Here is a 6,340-nt window from a genome sequence, read left to right as displayed (position 1 = left end):
CCGAAGCTAGCTAACGTGGAGCGAGAGTGAGGTAGCTGAGCCTACGTAATTGACGCTCGCTCTCCCTCCACTGGGCTCAACACACGCCCCCTCAGTGAGGCAGATGTGATCGCTGCCTCCCCTGGAGATTTTTCATTGCAGTTTTATGACAGGACCAGCGAGCCTAAAATGGAATATATTTATACGTGAAATAGGCTACCTGGGACTATGGAAGGTGAGGACATGTAATGAAGGGGTTTACACACATTACTTTGGTGACATACAGAGAGATAGTAACAGGCACACGCTTATTACCCCTGCTCCATCCAGTTTCTGGGGGGTTGCGCAATCAGAGGGGAGGCTCAGCTCGTCGCTGCCTCACCTCTCATTTCTCCCTGTATTTGCAAATTTGGCGATTTTGACTATAAAAAATGATTAGATTCATATAGAAATGACATTTATAACACAGATCAGTGGAAAAATCTTCATATTTATTTTATATTATTCTTTTTCTTTACTTTTCTTAACAGCTATTTTAATTGGGAGTATGACAGGTGAGGCTCTGCCTCCCCTGACCGCACGTCCCTGGTATGAAGTACATTCCAGGGGCTCAGGTACTGGCTCTACTCAGTCACACAAGCAAAAGGTTTTCCTGTTTGGAATTCAGAACATGCAACCATTACACGTACCCCTCCATAGGCACCCCGCTTCCCTCCTCTCGCCTCTTCTTCACGTGTGCAGGGCACTTCACAGCCAAGAAGGGCAGGGTGGTGTTCTGCTCCTGGGCCTCCACTCTTCACCCGAGCATGAGAAAGGCCTGTTGCAATTTTCCTCCAGTTTATTCCCCCTCCGTGCTTGAACTAAATGAATCAAGCTACCCTGAATGGCACAGTACATTGATACGAACCAAGAGTACCCCACTTCCCCACTGTTAAGCCACCCCTTGGTACAGTTGCACTGATGTTACCTTGTGAACAAGCTAGTCATCTCATAGGAGAAAGATGACTGCAAAGGCCACCCAAATGGTCTCTCTACAGCATCTGTGCACCCACTAGAAAGTGTGGTTACAGTAGCTGTGCTTAAATGACCAGACCAGCAGTCAGAATTCACTAGACATCTAGCTACTCGAGTTTGAATCTCATTATAGCAACTGGGAGTTTACATGCAAGTATTTAAATAAATGTGGATTTAAAGCTAATATTGGTAACTGAAACGGCCAGAATTTCATTACAAACTTTGTGGGCATCATAGTTGGTAGAGAAAGTTCACAGATAGATTAACAGTGACAGTGTGTTTACCACTCCACTCAAGGCAGGGCATTTTGCTCTTCTCATCCACTGCAGAAGATTGTTGTGGGCAGGCTGGGTGGTGTGCCCTCTTTAATGTTAGAAACATCTATGATTCTGTGATGGAAGTCAGTTCAAACCAGGGTCAGACACAAAATACTGGAGTAACTCATCGGGTCAGGCAGCATCTCTCGAGAAAAGGAATAGGTGACATTTCAGATCAAGACCCTTCTTCTGGCTGAAACGTCGCCTATTCCTTTTCTCCAGAGATGCTGCCTGACCCACTGAGTTACACCAGTATTTTGTGTCTGGCTTCGATTTAAACCAGCATCTGCAGTTCCTTCCCTGCACAGTTCTAACCAGGGTGTTTGAAGCAACAAACACCAGCGGAACAATTTCTCTGGTGTGGGAATCCAGAGAAAACTGAAAATTCATCGCAAAATTCGAGGATTGAACCAAGAAACATTGTTGCAGTGTCACAATTCGACAGCACTCCCCTACAAAGAGCTGTAATTACTGGGGTAGCAAGGAAATGCCAGAACTGGTTGAAGACACCAGGGGCTACAGAGCAAAGGCACATGAACAAGGATGAGTTATAGATCAACCCAAACGATAGACAAGCCCGTGGCTGAATGGCCTCCACCTGTTCCTGTGTAGCTCCACAAAAGGCAGACAGCTCCAGACAGACACTCGGTTGTCGGTGGAAAACATTGTCTGAAGTTGCAAACGATATGAAAAATAATGCAATAATTCAACACTAGCAGGTGTGAAGATGGGATAAACGAGACAGGTGGAAACTGTGTCCCTTTGCCAGGTATTCCAGGCATTGGCAACAATTTGCCAAATCCCTTAACTACATGTGATAGGAATGCAGCAGCACTCACCCCAGTCCGCTCTGTACATAAATAACATTTTCTTTAAGATTTCCTGCCTGTCAAGGTGACAGATGTCGGGACCAGGGAATGGAATACCGACCCAGCTGTGGTTCCGCAGGGATTCCTCTCGCCACTGAGTACCACGCTGGAAACGTCCCCCAATCCAGGCTGATGCTCCCAGTGCCATACTGAGGGTGACACACCCAGGCGGGGATTCAGTCTTCCAGATGAGATGTTGAAAGGAGTCCTTGTCAGCCTGTCATGGATGTACAAAATCCCATGGCTCCTGAAGAGCAAGTGGAATTGCCCAAGAGCTGCTACTCCCTCAATCATTAAAGCACATTATCTGCTCATTTATGTCAATGTCATTTCTGGGATTTTACTGTGCACATTTAGATTAAAAATAAAATGAAGCAACAGGAAGGAACCATGTGACACTTCGAGCCTGCTCAACCATTCGTCCAGATCATGGCTGTTCTCATTTCAGCTCCAATTCCCTGCACTGACCCCATAGCTCCTGATTACCTGAATACATAAATGGAAATCTATATCGTCCCAAGTAACTGCAGATGCTGGTTCGCACAAGAGAAGACAAAGTGCTGGAGTAACTTAGCGGGTCTGGCAGCATCTCTGAAGAAGGTGGATAGGTGACGTTTCAGGTTGGGACCCTTCCTCAAACTGATTGTAGTGGGGTGGGGACTGGAAGCAAGGGGGGGGGGGGGGGGAAAAAAACAGGACAGGACTATGATGAGGGCAGAAGGTGGCGGGGGGAGGAGAGATCTGTCAAGCTTGGTTTACTGTTGCCCAAATAGTTTAATGTTGTCACCAGAGCATGAAAAGTGAGCACAGTGGTGCTGTCACCTATGTCCTGATGCATAAATTACTTTGACCCCTGGGTCTCCCTGTTAACTCTATTCCAGTGCATCCATCCTCACACGGTCCCGTAATCCCCTGCTCCTGGTCCATCTGCACAGCAGTGGTCTTGGGTTTGGAAGGAGCTGTTGGGGACGCCTTGGCTTCGATGGACTGCAGCACCTGACCTCAGGTCTGTGCAAGGGTAATTTTGCAGAAGGCACCCAAAAGCAACTCAGGAATGAATCAAGGATCAAGAGGCAGGAGATCAAGCAGTCTGTGCTTGGAGTGCCAGCACACTGCAGCTATGTAGAGTTATGTACCGAAGAAAGGCAGCAAAAGGCCTTTTAAAAACTCACTTGGAATAAGTAATTGCATAATAAAATGTTCATCCTGTCACTGTGTAATCCAGAACTACTTCTGCATTCTTGACATTAGAATCAAAGCTGAATAACTCCAGACGGTAAGCCTGTTCCAGCATTAAAATGATTCAATGCTTGGAAAAAAGGACTCGGTGAAAAGTATTACTTAAAATATTAAATCTTAAAATATTACTACCATGTTCCAGAGGAAAGGCCAAGTGGAAATGACTTTCCTGGAAATCACTGCTGCCTCCTAAACATCAGAGCTACGGAGGCTGAGGGAAGACACAATAGAGGTATATAAACTTATGAGAGATGCAGACAGGGTAGATAGTCAGAGTCTTTTTTCCCCAGAGAGGAAAAGTCAAATATTAAAAGGGCTAAGTTTTAAGGTGAGAAGCAAAAAATTTAAAGGCCATTGAAGAAGTTAGTAGGTGGAATACACTGACTGGTGAGGTGGTGGAAGCAGATACGATAGCAATGTTTAAGAGGTATTTAGGCATTCACATGAACAGACAAGGATTGTAAGGCTATGGATCATGTGCAGTTTAAATTAGCATCGTAGCCAGCACAGACATCATGGGCCAAAGGGCCTGTTTCTGTGCCGTACTGTTCTATGTACATCAAGCAGTAACAAATCCTCCAACCCAAGGTTAAAAACAAGGAACTGCAGATGCTGGTTTACAAAAAAAATGACAAACTGCTGGAGTCACTCAGTCGGTCAGGCAGTATCTCCGGAGAACGTGGATTGGATGACATTTCGGGTTGGGACCCTTTTTTAGACTTCCCGACCCAAAACGGTACCTATCAACTTTCTCCAGAGATGCTACTTGACTTGCTGAGTTACTGCTGCAGAATCTAAAATAGTTGGTCTGAAATACTAGCAATGGCCAGTAGATGGCAGGATCTGCACAGTCTGAATTCACTCAGTTACTGCTGTCTGAAGAAGTGTTTCGGCCCGACATCAGTCTGAAGAAGGGTTTCGGCCCGAAACGTTGCCTATTTCCTTCGCTCCATAGATGCTGCTGCACCCGCTGAGTTTTTCCAGCATTTTTGTGTACCTTCGATCTTCCAGCATCTGCAGTTCCTTCTTGAACACCAGTTACTGCTGTCTGTGTCCCAGCAATCAAAGAGCCATTGAACAAAAATACAAGAGGTGAGGGGAATGTTGAAAAAGTATTTATGGAGAGGGTCTCAGGTCTCTGACTATGAGGGGGGAGGGAGGGGGAGAATTACTTACTGTTGGCTGGTCATCCATATTGGAATGTGTTCCCTCCTGTATGGAAGATTAATGGGATTGGTGTGGGGGATTCCGAGTTGAAGCTGATCGGAAGAGATCATATACAAGAGAGAATTACTTCCCTGATAACGACTCAACTTCCCTTCTTCACTCACAGTATTTGCAGATTTCTCAGATTTTGCCCCCTTCAAATCAGCTGTCATTACTTCCCCCTCAACAAAACCTTGGAAAGTTCAGGGTGGGATTGTTGCCACATCATTCATGTCCCTATAACCATATTCCTTAACCTTTCTGCCCTTCTCTTTCACCCTTTCCTCCAACAACAAAAACATAATCAAGGATCATTCACACCCCGATCATTCCCTCTTATTCCATCCCCCTCCCGGCAAAAGATACATAGGTTTGAAAGCACGTACCACCAGATTCAGGAACTGATGCCAGTCCACTAAATGGACCTCTCATACGCTAAGGATATAATCCCAATCTTCCAACCTACATCGTTGCAGACCGTGCACTTTTTTTTGGCACCGTGCACATGGTGCACATCAACTCCGGCTGCCCAGACAGCCTTGATCCACAGCTGTAATAGGCTCAGGCAGATGGCCAAGAAAGTAAACCAATGCCTGGACTTCCTCAGAAGGTTTAGGAAGTTTCTCATGTCTCCAGTGACCAATTTATACAGATTGTACAGTAGGAAGTATCCTATTGTGATATGCATCACAGCTTGGTATGGCAATGGTATTGCCATAGACTGCAAGGAATTACAGAGTTGTGAACGCAGCCCAGTCTATTACACAAACCAACTTCTCCACGATTCCATCCACACTTCATGCTGCCTTGAGAAAGCACTCAACATTATCAAAGACCACTCGCATCATTCCATCTTCTCCTCTCTCCCGTTGGGCAGAAGATACAAAGATTGAAAGAAAGCAAATACTCAAGGACAGCTTCTTCCTACTGTGATCAGAATATTGAACAGTCCTCTCGTATCCTATGGATGGATTCCCAATCTCCCTTGTTGCCGCCCTTGAACTTTTAATTAGAAGTCACAGATTCAAACAGCACAGAAACAAGCCCTTCAGCCCAACTTGCTCATGCTGACCAATATTGCCCATCTACTTTAGTCCCACCGGCCTGCATGTAGCCCATATCCTTCTGAATCTTGCATATCCATGTAGCTGATCAAATGTATTTTAAATGCTGTTATGGTACCTGCCTCATCTACCTCCTCCAGTAGAGTGAAGGGCAAAGCAGGCAAATGTAAGGACGCTTGGCTGACGAGGGAAATTGAGACATTAGTCAAAAACAAGAAGGCTGTATAGGCAGGTATAGGCAGGAGGGATCAAGTGCATCTCTGGAGGGGATTCGGGAACGAAGGTGTAAACTAAAAAACGATATCAGAAAGGCAAAAAGGGGCCAGGAAATAGCTCTGGAGGGTAGCATTAAGGACAATCCCAAAATATTATATAAATACATAAGAGGGAAAAGGGTAACGAGAGAGAGTGGGACCTCTCAGGAATCAAAGTGGTGACCTCTGTGTGGAGCCACAGGAGATGGGCAAGGTCCTAAATGAGTACTTCTCCCCTGTATTTACCGAGGAGAAAGACAGTAGGACGGAGGAACTTGGAGCAGTCACTGGATCTACTACCATAATGTGATTCAATGACGGAGGCGGCAATGGTCACTCTAGCCCCAAATTGTGTTTAAAACCAGAATGCCCCACTGAGATCTTTTTTCACTGATGCT

The sequence above is a fragment of the Leucoraja erinacea genome, chromosome 40 (genome assembly GCF_028641065.1).
Source record: "Leucoraja erinacea ecotype New England chromosome 40, Leri_hhj_1, whole genome shotgun sequence".
NCBI lineage: Eukaryota > Metazoa > Chordata > Chondrichthyes > Rajiformes > Rajidae > Leucoraja > Leucoraja erinaceus.
Note: the sequence above shows the minus strand (reverse complement) of the source record.